At 38.5% G+C, this 18046-nt stretch overlaps 1 long non-coding RNA gene and 1 pseudogene across 1 annotated transcript in view; one reads left to right on the plus strand and one right to left on the minus strand.

The window, feature by feature from the left end:
• The window catches only part of LOC134736984 (uncharacterized), a 456075-nt gene that overhangs the window by 23201 nt on the left and 414828 nt on the right, over positions 1-18046 (plus strand). The window lies entirely within an intron of this gene.
• LOC129485243 (uncharacterized) lies at positions 2897-17949 on the minus strand (annotated as a pseudogene).

The following is an 18046-nucleotide window of genomic DNA, read 5'->3' on the forward strand; positions in this document are numbered from 1 at the left end:
GCTATTAGGTAGGATATTAAATTGATAAAGTTATTTGAGAATAACCTTTCTGACTGTTCTAGAAAAATGGACCAGTGGTGAGCAAGACAAGAAGTAAGGAATCCAATTAGAAAGATCTTTCCATAATTCAGAAGACACATGATAGCATATGAAAGTGGCCTGGGATTGACTGAATGTGAGAGCTGAGGGTCATGGAGAGGAAGCATCAATGATGTTGCTCACACTAGATTTCTGGATTGGACAAATGGATATAATATGTCGCCATTATTGACACTTGTGCTTTTGTTTTGAAGGGAGCAAGTTTGGGAAGGAAATGATGAGATTAGCCGTGGTTATGCTGAGTTTAGATGTGCCTGGAAAAAAATCTAAGTAATAATATGAAATAAGCAAAGTCTGAAGCACAAGAAAAATATCAAAGCTAAAAATATATATTTTAGAGTTATATACATGCTGATAATTCTGGCCAAATTATAAAATAGTTAATCCAGAAAAACTAAGATTGAATCAAGTTGGTGTTGTGAACAAACACTTTGACTCTCCTGTCCTATATGCAAGGAAGAGACATCGAGAGTGAGGCAAATAGCAGATAAAGGGAGGTTCAAAAATAAAATATATAAAGGAAGAATATTTTTGATGAATTGGAAATGTTCAGTCTCAGACTATAAAGAGCATATACAATGTAATCTTTAGAAATATATAGTTTGCTTTTTTTTCAAAGATAGTGGATTAGAGGCTTTTGTGTGTCTCAGCCACGTGGAAGCAGGAAAATAGCACATAAAAACGAACTCAGAGTGTTAATTCAAGAAGAAAGACAATAATTCACTAGAATAGACAAGGACAACCCAGACCCTGGAGAGGAGAAGGTGGGCAAGCAGTCCCTGTTATGGCTTTTGGCTGATAAATATAAGTGAAGCCCCACTACGTGAGAGGGGTAGTTACTCTCCATCTATGTCTCTCCTTTCCTCTGGGGATCTGTGTAACCCAGGCCAAGAGAGAGCACCCCTTTTCTCCCAAGCCCTGGAGCTAACTTGGGGAGAGGCTGAGAGACAGACAGAGGGAAAGACACTGGGAAAAGCTGCAGGCATTTTCCCAGACCTAGGGCTGAGAAGAGGATGTCGTTTTAAATCCAGTCTCATAGAAAATCAGATAAGGAGTGGGAGAGAGGCAGATACCACTCCCCTGGAAATCCAATCCTCACCACAGTCTGCCCCTAAGGAAGGAGGGAGCGCAGCCTCCCAAAGCTCTTTTGGGTCAAAGTAAACGTGAACATGGTGCCAGGTATTGAATGTAGCACCACAAAAGCCCTGGAATAGACATGTAGGATGGATGACCCCTGCAATGGGGTCATCTTGCCTCCATTCCCCTCTTCAGTGCACTGTTGTAGACTCAGCAGTGGCTCTTCCAGTTAGGGCCTGAGGAGTATGAGGTAAAAGAAACCACTTCTCAGCCGAGTGCAGTGGCTGACACCTGTAATCTCAGCACTTTGGGAGGCCAAGGCAGGTGGATCAGCTGAGGTCAGTAGTTCGAGACCAGCCTAACCAACATGGAGAAACCCTGTCTCTACCAAAAATACAAAATTAGCCTGGCATGGTGGCACAGGCCTGTAATCCCAGCTACTCAGGAGGCTGAGGCAGGAGGAGAATTGCTTGAACCTGGGAGGCAAATGTTGTGGTGAGCTGAGATCATGCCACTGCACTCCAGCCTGGGCAATAAGAGCGAAACTCAATCTAAAAAAAAAAAAAGGAGAAGAAGAAGAAAAGAAAAAGAAATCAGTTCTCAGGATTTTTTAGCCTCTCCAACCCCGATGAAGGTGAACACATGCTGAGAGAGGACACTTTTTATGCTTTCCATTGCCTCGGCCACCACCCCTATCTGTTGGCTCTTAAGTGTCATCTGCAAAACTATAGCCTGAAATATACCACCAAACAAAAATACATCACTGCCATAAGAAACATCTGAGAAAGCCACTGCATGAATCTATCTGCAGCCAAGGAACCTGTATGGAGCCTCAGCACCTTGAAAACACCCAAAAATAAAGCCAAATAATTATATGCAACATACATCACAGTTATGCCATCAAGAGTAAAAAGAATAAAAAATAAAGAAGTACCACTGAAATTAAAAAAAATGAAAACAAACAAAAAAAGTCTCTGAATCATCAGCTCCCTGAGATGAGAAGGAACTGGCACAAGAACTGAATGTCAGAGCTTCTCATCACCTCAAAATAATACCACTAGCTCCCAAGCAATGAATCTAAATCAGAATAAAATGTCTGGAATGACAGATATAGAACTCAGAATATGGATGACAAGGAAACTCAACAAGATTCAAGAGAAAGTTGAAATTCAACTCAAAGAAGCCAGAAAAATTATCCAAGACTTGAAAGGCAACATAACTATATTAAGCTATATTAAGATGGAGCCAAACAGAACTTCTAGAATTGAAAATTTTCCTACAAGAACTTCAAAATTCATTTGGAAGCCTTAACAACAGACAAGACCAAGCAGAAGAAGGAATTTCAGAGCTCCAAGTTTGGTCCTTTAACCCAGTCAGACAAAAGTTTAAAAAAAAAAAAAATTTAAAAAACAAACAGAGCCTTTGAGAAATATTGGTTAATGTAAAGTGACATTTACTACTTATTGGCTTTCCTGAGAAAGAAGATAAAGTAAGCAACTTTGAAAACATATTTGAGTATATAATTCAGGAAAATTTCCACATTCTTGCTAGAGAGGTCAACATGCAGATATAAGAAATCCATAGAACTCCTGCAAGATAATATACAAAATGACCATCCCTAAGTCACATAGTCTTTAGAGTATCGAAGTTTGAGATAAAGAAAAAAAAAACTTAAAGGCAGGAAGAGAAAATGGTCATATTACCTATAAAAGGAAATTCATCAGGCTAATAGTCTCAGCAGAATTATCAGCAAAATCTTATAAGCCAGAAGGAACTGGGTCCCCTTTTTAGCAGTATTAAAGAAAGGAAATGCCAGCCAAGAATTTTTATATCTTCCACACTAAGTTACATAAACAAAGGACAAGGAGAGTCATTCCCAGACAAGCATTTGCTAAAGGAATTCATCACCATCAGGCCAGCCCTATAGCTATGCTTAAGGATGTTCTGAACATGGAAACAACATAACAATATCTACTACCACAAAAGCGCACACAAGCACATAACTACAGATCCTATAAAGCAACTACACAATCAAGACTACAAAGCAACTAATTAACACTACAACAGGAAAAAATCTCTCATATCAATATTAATCTTAAATATAAATTATGAAAATGCTCCACTTAAAGGCAGCGAGTGGCAAATTGCATGAAAAACAAGAAGCATCCCTCTGCTGTCTTTAAGAAAACCATATTTATGTAATGACACTCATAGGCTCAAAGTAATGAGAAAGAGAAAGATCTATCACACAAATGAAAAATGAAAAAGAGCAGTGTCACTATTCTTGTATCAGATAAAACAGGCTTAAATGAACAACAGTAAAAAAAGACAGAAGGGAATTTCATAATAATAAAACGTTTAATTCAACAATAGGCTTAACTATTCTAAATATGCTTGCAAACAACAATGGAGCAACCAAATTTATAAAACAACTATTTGTAGATCTAAAAAAGACTTATACATACACACAATAATAGTGACATCTTCAACACCCCACTGACAGCATTAGATAGCTCATTGAGGAAGAAACTAACAAAGAAATTTGGGACTTAAATTGGAACTTGACCAGTTGGACTTAATTGATTTCTACAGAATAGTTTATCCAACAATCACAGAATATACATTTTTGTTCAACGCACATAGAACATACTCTTAAGATTTACCACATGCTTGACCATAAATTCAGTATCAAACAAAATGAAAAAAAATTAGAATCATACCAAGAATTTTCTTGGACCAAAGTGGAATAAAAATAGAAATCTCTCAAAACCACCCAAGTACATGGAAACTAAACAACTGACTCTTGAATGACTTGAGTAAACAACAAAATTAAGGAAGAAATCACAAATTTATCTAAAATGAATGGAAATAGAGGCACAACATATCAAAACCTCTGGGATGTGGCAGAAACAGTGTTAATGGGCAAATTTATAGCTCTAAATGCCTACATCAAGTAGATCGAAAGATCTCAAATTAAACTAATCTCACACCTGAAGAAACTAGAAAAACAAGAACAAACTAAATCCAAAGCTAGCAGAATAAAATAAATAACTGAAATCGGAGCATAACTCCATGAAATTGAAACCCAAAAAACCATAAAAAGACTCAATAAAACAAAAAGTTGACTTTTTCAAAGGATAAATAAGATTGATAGACCACAAGCTAGCTTACCAAAGGAAAAAAAGAGAAAATCAAAATAAGCTCATAGAAATGACAAAGATGACATTGCAACCAATACCACAGAAATAGATAAGATACTCAGAGATTATATTAATATCTCTATGCACACATACTAGAAAATCTAGAGGAAATGGATAAATTTTTGTAAGCCCACAACTTTCCAAGATTGAAAGAGGATGAAAAAAAGAATCCTGAACAGACCAATATCAAGTAATAAAATTGAATCAATAATATAATCCTTACCAATCCAAACAATGCTCTGGATGAGATGAATTTACAGCCAAATTTTACCAGACATACAAAGAAGAGCTGGTGCCAATTCTACCAAAACTATTCCAACAAATCAAGGAGGAGGAACTCTTTCCTAACTCATTCTATCATACCAGTATCATCCTGACACCAAACCTCATGAAGACTCAAAAAAAAAAAAAAAAGAAAGTTATAACTACCGGCAGCTATCACTGATTAAAATAGATGAAAATATGCTCAGCAAAATATTAGCAAACCAATTCCAACAGTACATCAAAAGTTAATTCACCACAACCAAGGGGGCTTCATTCCTGGAATGCAAAGGTGGTTCAACATACACAAATCAATAAATGTGATTTACTAAATAAATAGGATTAAAAGCAAAAACTATATATTATCTTAATAGTTGCAGAGAAAGCATTTGATGAAATCCAGTATCCCTTCATGATAAAAATCCTCTACAAACTAGGCATTGAAGGAAAATACTTCAAACTAATGAGTCATCTATGACAAAACCATAGCTAACATCATACTCAATGGGCAAAAGTAAGAAGCATTATCCCTAAAACTGGAACAAAACAAGGATGCCCATTCTCACCACTCCTATTCAATGTATGACTGGAAGTCTTAGCCAGATAAATTAGACAAGAAAAAGGAATAAATAGCTTCCAAATAGAAGAGGAACTCAAATTATGTGCCTTCACTGACAATATGATTATATACCTAGAAAACTGTAAGACTGCTGCCAAAAGACTCCTAGGTCTAATAAATGACTTCAGCAAAACCTTAGGCTACAAAATCAGTGTACAAAAATCAGTAGCATTCTTATACACCAATAATGTCCAAGCTGAGAATCAAATCAAAAACACAATCCCATTTATGATAGCCACACACACACAAATACCTAGGGATACATCTAACCAAGGAAGTGAAAGATCTATACAAGGAGAACTACAAAGCGCTGCTGAAAGAAAACATATGTGACACAAACAAATGGAAAAGTACATCATGCTCATGGATTAGAAGAAACAAAATTGTTATAATGGCCATACTGAACAAAGCAGTCTACAGATGAAATGCTATTCCTTTTAAGTAACCAATGCAATTTTTCACAGTATTACAAAAGACAGTCCTAAAATTAATATGGAACACAATGGGAGCCCAAATATCCAAAGCAATACAAAGCCAAAGTGATACAGCCAGAGACATCATATTAACTGACTTCAAACTAAACTACCAGACCGTAGTAACCAAAAGACTATGGTGCTGGTATAAAAGAAGCACATAGACAAATGGAACCACAATCCCAAAATATGTGTGAGAAAATATTGCTGAACAAATAGAGATAATTTAAGGACGTTGACCCTAGAATTTCTCTTTGAGAAGAGAAATTGTAGACTTATTGTCTTAGATACAGGAAAAGTAAATTGTCAACAAAAACGTGTTACTGGAAAGTTTCTTTGAGCATGGAAACCAAATTTTTAGTCATAAATTTAAAGGGAGGCAAGTCAGCATATTTGCTTATTTTTGAAAATTAGGTGGAATTTTGGATGTAATCATAATTGGAGTTTTGCCAAGTGGGTAACACAGAGGGAGAGTGAGTTAGGTGTTTTGATTTTATTAAAGAAGAAATTGTGGTGATGAACCTAGAAGTACAAGCTGCATACAGAGTATATGGCAGGCCTGTGGACGGTGGTAGACACAAAAGTGGTAGAGTCAATGGATTGTATGATCCAGTTAAACTAAGGCCTTGTTGATCTGTGTACACAGTAAATGAGTTGAAATGTTAGGAGGTGGTAGTAAGGGAGTCTGTTTTAAATCAAGGTTTTGGATGCCATATACATATAATATCTAGGTAAGAAACATGAGATGAGGTGGGCAAATGGGATGAAGAAAAATATTTTAAGTGAGGATGTGAAAGATCTTGAATTTAAAGTGGTATGGACATTGGAACTAGGAGACCTTGAAGGCTACATAATAAGCAACAATTATTAGCAATAAAGAGACATATGATGACCCAGGTGTTAAAACTTAAATGAAAGCTTTATATTGATCACAAAATTTCAAAATAGCTTGGGGTATAGCCAGATGACATGAGTTTCAAAAAAGTTAGGATTATAGGAAGTAATGAGAAATATCTGAAACCATCAATTAGGAGCAAGTAGAACACTCCTCTACCTCCAGACACAGGCCTGTGGTAGGGATGTGGTGTGGGAGAAATAAGTAACCACCCTTAGGAGAGCTATAGAAGAAATGACTCTCAGAAAGTTGAATTATGAGAAAGAATGTGTGGAGAGGAAGTTTAAGGTGTAGGAGAGATCTGTCTGTTAAACCATATGTTTTAAAGGGCATGGTGGACGAATTTGAAGAATTAAGGAAGAGTCTGAGATGAGGAGATTAAGAACAGGGAAGAATTGAGATAAAAATATGTAAAACAAAGTTACCTTACTTGTCTTTTAATTAAAAATGAATAATTGATTCTCAGTATAGCCTCCTGAAGCTTGATTATGGTGGTGATTATGGCATCAGAGTTGGCTCAAGTGATAGTTCTGTAGAAGACTCAGAGCTCTGTTGGCCTCACTTACATGTCACTGAGTGTGATGACAAAGCTGAGAAGTGGCTGAATACATCACAGCACATGCAGCTAGATGGCTTCACATTACCCCAGAACCTCTGAAACTTTGTAGGCTGTCTTTTAAATACAGATTTGGGCTGATATTTCCTGTTGCATACTAGTATTTTGTGCATTTAGCTGCTAATGATTGTCTTAATATGTGTATTAGCCAGGGTTCTCTAGAGGGACAGAACTAATAGGATATATGTGTATATCTATTAGCGTTCTCTAGAGGGATAGGACTAATAGGATATGTGTGTGTGTGTGTGTGTGTGTGTGTGTGTGTGTGTGTGTGTGTGTATAAAACAGGATATATATATATATATATATATAAAAGACAGGATATATATATATACACATACACACACACACACACACACACACACATATATATATAAAGCTGTGTTAACTCACACCATCAAGAGGTCCCGCAATAGGCCATCTATAAGCTGAGGAGCAAGGAGAGCCAGTCTGAGTCCCCCAGCTGAAAAGCATGGAGTCCAGATGTTCCAGGGCAGGAAGCATGTAGCACAGGAGAAAGATGTAGGCCGGGAGGCTAGGCCAGTCTAGTCTTTTCACGTTTTTCTGTCTGCTTTATATTGTAGCCATACTGGCAGCTGATTAGCTGGTACCCACTCAGATTAAGGGTGGGTCTGCCTTTCTCAGCCCACTCACTCAAATATTAATCTGCTTTGGCAACACCCTCACAGACACACCCAGGATCAAGCTGACACTCAGTATTAATCACCACAAGTCCCCCGCTTGTCAACTTGAACCCATACACATCTTCTGAGATCATACACAATATTCAAATAAAGACAATAATAGGGTTATAATTACACATAATATAATGCAACTATCCTTTGTACAACCAGAAACACACCAATCCCAAATGCAAATACTATCATGTAAACAGTACTTAAATGCTGATATGAAGTCAATAAATCTTATGTCACATGATAAAGGAAAAAGGAAATAAAATATTTTCTTAGTACAAGTGTATACATGCACAAACATGTTTTTAACAAAAGAAGGAGGAAATACTCATGATAATTACAGTCCTTGTTTCTGCAGCTGGTCACATGACCACAGCTGGTATTGATGACTACCTCCTTCTACTACCCATTCTGTATTCCCTTTGCCTTCAGCAAGCAACTCAGCAGGTCATAACTGTTTTCCTGGTGGAGTGACCCAAACCCTCATTCCTGAAGGATCTGGACCATTTGTAATCCTGCCTGGACTGGGCTATTGCAGTTTCCCATTAACTTTACAGAGGGCATGATAATACTAAGAGATGCTCTAATGGATCTCCTGTATTCCATGCATACTCTTCCTCACCTCCCTTGTGGAGTAGTAGACTGATTTCATCTTGATAGTCCAGGTCAGCTGCCCCAGCCAATGCTGTACTTCCTTCTTAGCCTGTTGAATTAGAGACAGGAGGAGCCCAAAGTGTCCAGGGGTGGCAATCTTAACTTCCAGTTTAATGGAATCATTGTTCTATCTTCTGGTGGCAGCGTTCCTGTCTCTGGAACTAAGACCTCTAGGCCAGTGGAATGTAAAGTCGCAGGAACAGGAAGCAAAAGTTTTGCTAGTGGATCAGTAGGGGTGATGGTGAGTGGTGCCACTTCCACTTCCACCCCTTGATTCCTGGACCTGTGAATCCTGGCTATAGGAGAAACAATACCATATATTGGATGCTGATTCAGAGCATACACAGCCTTCTAAGGAACTTTATCCCAGCCCTGCAAAATATTATCCCCTAGTTGGCACTGTAACTGTGACTTCAAAAGGCCATTCCACTATTCTGTCAATCCAGCTGCCTCAGGATGATGGAGAACATGGTAAGACCACTGAATTTCATAATCATGAGCCCACTGCCACACTTCTTTAGACATCATGTGAGTGCCTTGGTCAGAGGCAATGCTGTGTGGAATACCATGATTGTGGATAAGGCATCCTGTGAGTCCATTGATGGTAGTCTTGGCAAAAGTGTTGTGTGAAGGACAGGCAAACCCATATCCAGAGTAAGTGTCTATTCCAGTGAGGACAAACCTCTGTCCTTTCTATGACGGTAGAGGTCCAATATCTGCCACCAGCTGGTTGATCACCCTGAGGAATGGTGCCATATTGAGGGCTAAGTGTTGGTCTCTGCTGCTGGCAAACTGGGCTTTCAGCAGTGGCTATAGCCAGGTCAGCATTGGTGAGTGGAAGTCCATGTTGCTGAGCCCATGCATAACCTCCATCCCTGCCACCATGGCCACTTTGTTCATGGGCCCATTGGTCAATGAAAGGGGTAGCTGGGGAAAGAGGCTGAGTGGTGTCCACAGAACAGGTCATCCTATCCACTTGATTATTAGAATCCTTCTCTGTTGAGGTCACTCGTTGGTGAGCACTGACATGGGATACAAATATCTTCACAGGTTTTGACCACTCACAGAGGTCTGTCCACATACCTCTTCCCCAAATTACTTTTTTCTCTCTCTCTTTTTTTTTTTTTTTGAGATGGAGTCTCGCTCTGTCACCCAGGCTGGAGTGCAGTGGTGTGATCTTGGCTCACTGCAAGCTCCGCCTCCCGGGTTGATACCATTCTCCTCCCTCAGCCTCCCGAGTAGCTGGGACTACAGGCACCCGCCACCATGCCTGGCTAATTTTTTGTATTTTTAGTAGAGACGGTGTTTCAAGTGTTAGCCAAGATGGTCTCAATCTCCTGACCTCATCTGTGATCTGCCTGCCTCGGCCTTCCAAAGTGCTGGGATTACAGGCATGAGCCACTGTGCCCAGCCCCAGATTTCTTTGTCACCAATTTTCCTATCATGCTTCTGCCAAGATCCTGAACATCTAGCCAAACCATTGGCTACAGCCCGCGAATCAGTATATAATCACACATCTGGCCATTTCTCCTTCCATGCAAAGTGCACAACCAGGTGCACTGCTCGAACCTCTGCCCACTGGGAAGATTTCCCTTCACCACTGTTCTTCATGGATGTCCTGGAAAGGGGCTGTAGTGCTGCATCTGTCCACTTTCAGGTGGTGCCTGCATATCGTGTAGAACCATCTGTGAACCAGGCCCTAGTATTCTCTTCCTCTGTCAATTGATCATAGGGAACTCCCCATGAGGCCATCAGTGCAGGCTGGGGGAGAGAAGGCAGAGTGGCATTCCATGGGCATTTGAGCCACTTCCTCATATAACTTGCTTGTGATTTCAGAACCTGCTCAAGCCCAATCACGTATATACCACTTACATTTGATGATGGAATGCTGCTGTGCATGACCCACTTTATGTCTAGATGGGTCAGAAAGCACCCAGTTCATAATAGGCAGTTCAGGTTGCATGGTGACTTGATGACCCATGGTCAAATGTTCAGTTTCTAGCAAAGCCCAGTAACAGGCCAAGAGCTGTCTCTCAAAAGGAGAGCAGTTATCTGCAGAAGATGGCAGGGCCTTGCTCCAAAATCCTAGAGACCTCTGCTGTGATTCACCTATGGGGGCCTGCCAAAGGCTCCAAACAGCATCCCTATCTCCACTGACACCTCAAGCGCCATTGGATCTGCTGGGTCAGATGGCCCAAGTGGCAGAGCAGCTTGCACAGCAGCCTGGACCTATTGTATAACCTACTTCTGTTCTGGACCCCACTCAAAACTGTCAGTCCTTTGGGTCACTCACTAAATGAGCCAGAGTAACACACCCAAATGAGGAATGTGTTGCCTCCAAAATCCAAATAGGCTCACTAGACATTGTGCCTCTTTCTTGGTTGTAGAAGGGGACAAATGCAGCAACTTATCCGTTTCCCATTAACCTTACAAGGAATATCTCAACAGACCCCACACCACTGGACCCCTAGAAATTTTACTGACCCCTGAATTTTAGTCAGATTTATTTCCCATCCTCTGGTGCATAAATGTCTCACCAGTAAGTCCAGTGTACTTGCTACTTCTTGCTCCCTGGATCCAATCAGCATAATGTCATCAATGCAATAGACCAGTGTGATATCTTGCGGAAGTGACAAGCAATCAAGATCTCTCTGAATAAGATTATGACACAAAGCCGGAGAGTTGATATATCCCTGAGATAGAATGGTAAAGGTATATTGCTGGCCTTGCCAGCTGAAGGCAAATTGTTTTGGGTGGGCATTATGGACAGGAATGGAGGAAAAGGCATTTGCCAAGTCAGTGGCTGCATACCAGGTACCAGGTGATGTGTTAATGTGTTCAAGTAGTGAAGCCACATCTGGTACAGCAGCTGAAGTTGGAGTCACCACTTGGTTAAGCTCACAATAATCCACGGTCATTCTCCAAGATTCATGTGTCTTCTGCACAGGCCAAATGGGAAAGTTGAATTGGGATGTGGTGGGAATCACCAGCCCTGGATCTTTCAAGTCCTTAATTGTAGCACTCATCTCCACAATCCCTCCAGGAATGCAAAATTGTTTTTTATTTATGATTTTTTTAGGTAGAGGTAGCTCTAATGGCTTCCATTTGGCCTTTCCCACTACCAACCCTCACCCTACCAGTCAGGGAACCAGTGTGGGGGTTCTGCCAGCTGCTAAGTATGTCTGTGCCAATTATGAATTCTGACACTGGGGAAATGACTACAGGATGAGTCTGGGGACCCACTAGATCCACTGTAAGTCAGACCTGAGCTAAAACTCCATTAATTACCTGACCTCCATAAGCCCCTACTTTAACTGGAGGACCACAATGATGTTTTGGGTCCCCTGAAATTGAAATCAGCTCACAGCCAGTGTCCAGCAGTCCCAGAAATGTCTGATCATTTCCCTTTCCCCAGTGCACAGTTACCTGGTAAAATGCCAGAGGTCTTCTTGAGGAAGGATAGGAGAATGATTAACAGCATAAATTGTCAGTAGTGTAGTGGGGTTCTTCCTCAAGGGCACCTGGCCTCCCATTCATTCAAGGGGTTCTGGGTCTGTAAACTGGCTCAAGTCTGGAAATTGGTTGAGGGGCCATGATTCTCTTTTTTTGTAATTCAACTTAATCTTTTATCCATTCAACCTAGAAGTTTTCTGCTTATATAAATTAGGTAGGAATGAAGTAGGCTTCCTGTCAATTTCACTTCTAGGAACACCGTGATTAACTAGCCAATGCCAGAGCTCTACATCAGTCAGACTATTCTATTGCACTTTGCCTCTGCTGTCCATTATGGTAGCTATGCCCAGTTTGCGTTTGAAAGGTTGAGGTTCCTTGCCTTGGAAGGTTGAGTGCTGCCACTTGGCCCTTGCCATCTGGGGATCCAATTATTCCCATTGTATTTAAATTTTGTGGTTGAGTGACTGCAGTTCCCACTGTTAGATCTGACATACAGAGAAGAGCAATTACAGGGCTCTTCAAAGATACAGGTGCTGCCCTTACAAATCTGTTTTGCAAGGCATTGATCAAGGGTGTATCTTCTGGACTGTCCCAGCTGGGATGAGTAGGTCTAAAGTGACTAAACCACTCCACTACCCCAATCTCTCTAAGCCTTTGGATCCCCTCCTCTACATTAAACCAAAGTAGATCAGGCATTTTGAGCTTGTGCACAGTGGGCCATCTTTTCATCCACATTTCAGCTAAGCAAGCAAATAAACTATTAGAACTTTTTTTAACACCCCAAGCTGCAACATTAAATGCAGAGTCCCTGCTTAGTGGGCCCAAATGAATAAATTTGGCCTGATCCAACTCTATGTTCCTTCCACCATTATCCCACAGCCTTAATATCCATTCCCATGTCTGTTCTCCAGATGTCAGCTTACATAAATTAGAAAACACAAAGCAGTTATTTTCTAGTGTAGCACGGCTCCTCATGGGTCACATCTGAACCTCACCTCTAGGGACCCACCAGGACTTTAGTCAAGTTATAGGTCTAGAAGCAAACAGGGGTGTTGGGGGTGGCTCCTGAGGAGAATCAACATTATCTTGCCTGGCAACTGCCTCATAGTCACACCCAGGATCAATACTTTCCACCCTTCAATCCAATCAAGTTGACACTCAGTATTAACCATCACATATTGTGATGTGTGTATATGCCCCCATAATATGCCCTATTTGTAAAGTGGCATTTCCTTCCCATTACATTCTATATGAACTTACTATTTGTTACAGTAACTGCTGGAGTGCTTACAAATTTTAAAAATATATGTTTTATACCTATGTGTAAATAATGATAGCATGTATATAAACACAGATGACAAATACATCAATGCAAATAAATGTACTAAATTGCTGTTATTTCGTTAAAATAATGTAAAATATATGCAATAGATAAAATCATATAAATGTATGGTATGCAATAATAAGAGCTAACATTTCTTGTCTCATGTTATATGATAGATGCAATCCTAAAACTGTTACATATATTCTCTTACCTAGTATTCATAAATGACACTATAAAGTAAGTACTATTATTAACCACATTTTCTAAATGAGCACATTGAAGCACAAAGAGATTAAAGAATTTGCACATGGACCGCTCACATATTTTGGACAGAGACCATGATTTAAACTCTGACTCCAGACCCAACACTTTTAATTATTATGCTATTCTGTTTCTCAATCAGTGCACAGCATAGAGTTTTATACTCAAATTATTACATCAAGGAACAATAATTTAATGAAGCAAAACATGATTTACTTTGACACAAGAGCATATATTGAGATATGAGAAAAAGTATTAACTTATATTTTGTTAAAGTTTAAATATTTGCCACCAATTTATTATTTCACTCACTATTGCATGCCTATGTTCGTGATAATGTTAAACTATGAGAGGGATTGGTTAAGAGTAAACAAAATATGTTATTTAACTAATAGATAATATATTCTATGAACACAAATGTGTGTGTGTGTGTGTATGTCTGTGTGTGTGTGTATGCATGCTAGTTGAAAGAATTCGAGTTCCATGTTACTTGAAAGAATTGAAGCACTAGGAAAGTCGGTGATTACTTCAGACTAAAGGAGTAATGAGTGAGAATTAACTACAAGGAGAGTTGAGCTGATCTATGAAGTATATAATATGGGAATTTCAAGTAGAAGTACCAGTGAGCATACAGCAAAAGAAAAAATTGTATATTTACACAATGGCAACTAGCTTGATTTAGTTGGAGAGCTGTTGTTTACAAAAAAGAAGTAATGGTCAGTAGGATGGAATAACAAATAGAAAAAACATTATTGAAGGCATGGATTAGATGATAATTTTTTCAAGTTTATTTAAGATATAGTGAAAGATCTGAAAATGTTCTATCAAAAAATGCTGTGATGATAACAGCTATATTTTGGAAAGATTAATCTGGAAGATGTTAATAAAATAAGTCAACACAAGAATTTCTCAATTGTAAAATCACTAGGGGGACTTTTATAATAAATGAGGGAAAAAGGAGGCTCTTTTTAGACTTTTCCATAATTTAAACAGTAAAGTTTGGTAGCTTTAATTTTATAACTACATGACCTTAGAGAGAAATTACTGATCTCCTATTTCAAACCCTTAAAACTTCTGATAGCAAATAAAGAAAAAAAAACCTAAACTAACATTAAATTTTTTACTAAATAATAAAATGTTCTTAGAATATATTCATCAGTTTAACTTTTTCCTCATAGTTGTTTCTCTGTGAGTGGGTGTGTGAGTACTCCATGGGTGTTATGATATGCGATGAATCCCACTTTCTCTTTGTGTTCTGGAAGAGGCAGTGAATAACGATGAGCAACTCAATATACTCCTTTGCTTTCATCACTTCAGCCTTATATTGGATGAAATAACTGTTTAAAAAATAAAACATACTATGACTAAAGACCATGTTCTGCAATAGCAGCTGAAGATCTCTCCTGCCAAAATCCATTGCACAAGAACAGCATTTGACAAACCTACATTTATCCACCATCTTTTAAATTTTTGTATTGAAACCTCCACTTTCATCAAATAAATAACATACAAGAAACTATATGTATTATATATAATTATTGTATGTAATAAATTGTTTTATTTATACTTTATTATATACAATAATTACATATAATTTTATATATAATTTATAAGATAGTATAAAGTATTATAATTATATATAATTTTAAAGTGGCAAGTAGGGCAATATATATGAGAGTTAAAGATTCATAGCATCAATTACTTTATATACTTGGTTCAGTTCTGTTATATTTTAGGTAACTAAACATCTGGAAGTTTCTGAGCTCAAGAAAAAAATTATTTCCAAAATCCTTCAAAGTTAAGAATTAATAATGGCTTAAGTGCAAGTATAGTTACCTTTTCTGAAGGAAGTTAAACCCACTGTAGGTGAGTAGTACTGAATATTTTTTTCTTTTATTAGTGAGAAAGCTTTTATGTTTGGTCCCATTATTATGCACAAACGTTTCCAGATTATTGCAGGTCCAGTTATTTTTGTAAGGAAAATTGGCCGTAGGAAACTTTACCTTTAAAATAGTCCTGACAAATAAAAATGAATTTGCATTTTAATATTCCATTATTATATAAGCATAGAATGTAACAAAAAAACTTGAAGAATTAGCAGAACTTAGGACTGATAACTCTACATACTCACCTACTTTTATGTTCTCAGTTTGAGATGGAAAAACATAAACAAAGTGAAAAGCGTGACATTCATTGTGCCGTATTATTTCTGTGATTAAACATGTAATTTGGAAGTAAGAACACATTGTAAATATGGGTAAACAAAACATTCCTCCTTTATGTAGAGGGGGTAATTAGGCATGTGTGGCTGACAATTCCAGGAGCCCGAAAGTGGGGTTTTCTTCCCAGTAATCTAAACTTGTCAAATATATTTTTAAATGAAATGTTTCTCAGCTTTCTTTGTTTTGGAATTCAGGAAGTTGTCAGCATATATTAAGTCCAAATATCTAAACGTGCTGAAAATGATGTGTGCAGTATCTAAAAATATTTGTTTTTAAGGCAAGCAACATACATATTTAAAATAAATCAGTTATTCATTCTTTTTCCTTGTCTATTTCTAGATATGAAAGCTGAATTAGTCTCCTCTCTAAGCAACAATCTTCAGCTGAAGCTAGGATTTCTCTACAAATGTCAGGACTTTATTTGATTCAGAGAAATTGGGTAGTCTTTAATGAAATCTAGGAATTTTGTCTGTTTGCTGAACTGTTTTACAATATTTCATAAGAGTAATCATAGACTGTTTTTTTGGCCTGCCAAGACATTTGACACTGCTGATATTTTGAAAATGCATAATACACCTTAGTTATCTGAAAACAAGATTTTCTACAACCTCAGCTAGCCAGCGAAGTCCCAATGTTTATGAAGATTCTCCAGCCATCCAACCGTCAAAACCTGTGCCTTATTCTAGAAAGGATCATTGGCTCTTACATTGAATTGATTGACTCTATTGTAATAATATTAATAAACTTGTTTTGAAATATTCTCTTCTACAGCGAATTATATAAAATAAGTTAGAAAAATTGACAGAAAGGTACATTTAGTACTAAAGATCTCTTAGGCACAGGAGACGGAATGAACAACAACTTTATCAAAGGTACCAAAAAGCAATGATACAGAAATTGTATTTAGTGACAGAAAACAGCTTGTATACTTTCATCACCTTGGACAGTATCACTATATAATATTCAGCTCAGTCACTCATGTTTCTTAGAAACATGAATCATTTTTTAAAAGCTAAATTAGGTTCCATATATTATTTTTAAAGGGGCATGGCAGTGCATCAAATATTAGATTGATATCTCTCAGGGGGAAAATAATTATTCTTTCGTTTAAGCTTCACAGCTTAAATGTATCTTTAGAAAATTATTCCACAGGTAAAAATTCATTCCCCAAAAATGGAAAGGTGAAGTGGTGTTAGGGGATATAATATGCCAGTTATTGAAAACTGAAATTGGAATGACTTATCACTAATCATTCTAAAAACAATCTTTTTTTTTTTTTACATTGTAGAAACTGTTTTAGTTTACATTATTTTGTTTCGATAGAAGCAGGAGGTAGAGAAATTCTAGGCAGAAAGGGGCGTGTCCCTGGCAAAACCCCACCTTTGAGCCAAAAAGCCTGAAACCCATGGTCCAAAGTGAGAATTTCTATCCCTGCTTGCCCACTTACTTCCAATTGGTTCTTTCTGAATAATGTATTTTTACCAATCAAATGTTGCCTTTTCCAAAACTACCTATAGCCTGCCCCACTCCCCATCCTCTGCCTATAAAGATCCCAGACTCGGTTGGTAGAGGAAGAGAAGTGGTAGAAGAAGAAAAGTCAAGTAGTGAGGCAACTTAACTTCAGAGGGATGGCTGGATGGCTTAACATTGGAGAAGAGACAGCTGGAGATGGCCAGACTTCAGGGAAGATTTTCTGCCTGTTCCGTCCCTTCTCCAGCTCTCCTCTCCACTGAGAGCCATCTCCATCACTAAATAAAATTCTCCACCTCCAACCTTCTTCAAGTGTCTTTGCAATCTCTTTCTTCTTGGAGGCTGGACAAGAGCTCAGGACCCACTGAGTGTTGGTACCAAAAAAAGGCTTTCAAAGTGGTCCTTTGCTCTCACTGGTGGAGGGCAGCCACCCTATGTTATGAGGCAAGGGGCCGTTGAGCTGATAACACACTGCTGTCCATGAAAGGCAGAGCTAAGAGAACATTGTAACATGCCCTTTGGGGTCACAGGTACTTCCACTTGGGATGGGGGCCCACACAGAGCCTGCTCCTGCCAGAGCCCAAAGCAGCACTCGTTCAACCACATCTGGTCGGGCTGTGGGGCCTGCATTGGAGCCTGTTCCTGCAGATGCCCAGAAGGGCTGCCCGAAACCCACACTCACTTGCTGAATTGCTCCCTGTGCTACAAGAGGTTGAGCATGGTGGGC

Source organism: Symphalangus syndactylus, chromosome 6 (genome assembly GCF_028878055.3).
Source record: "Symphalangus syndactylus isolate Jambi chromosome 6, NHGRI_mSymSyn1-v2.1_pri, whole genome shotgun sequence".
Taxonomy (NCBI): Eukaryota; Metazoa; Chordata; class Mammalia; order Primates; family Hylobatidae; genus Symphalangus; species Symphalangus syndactylus.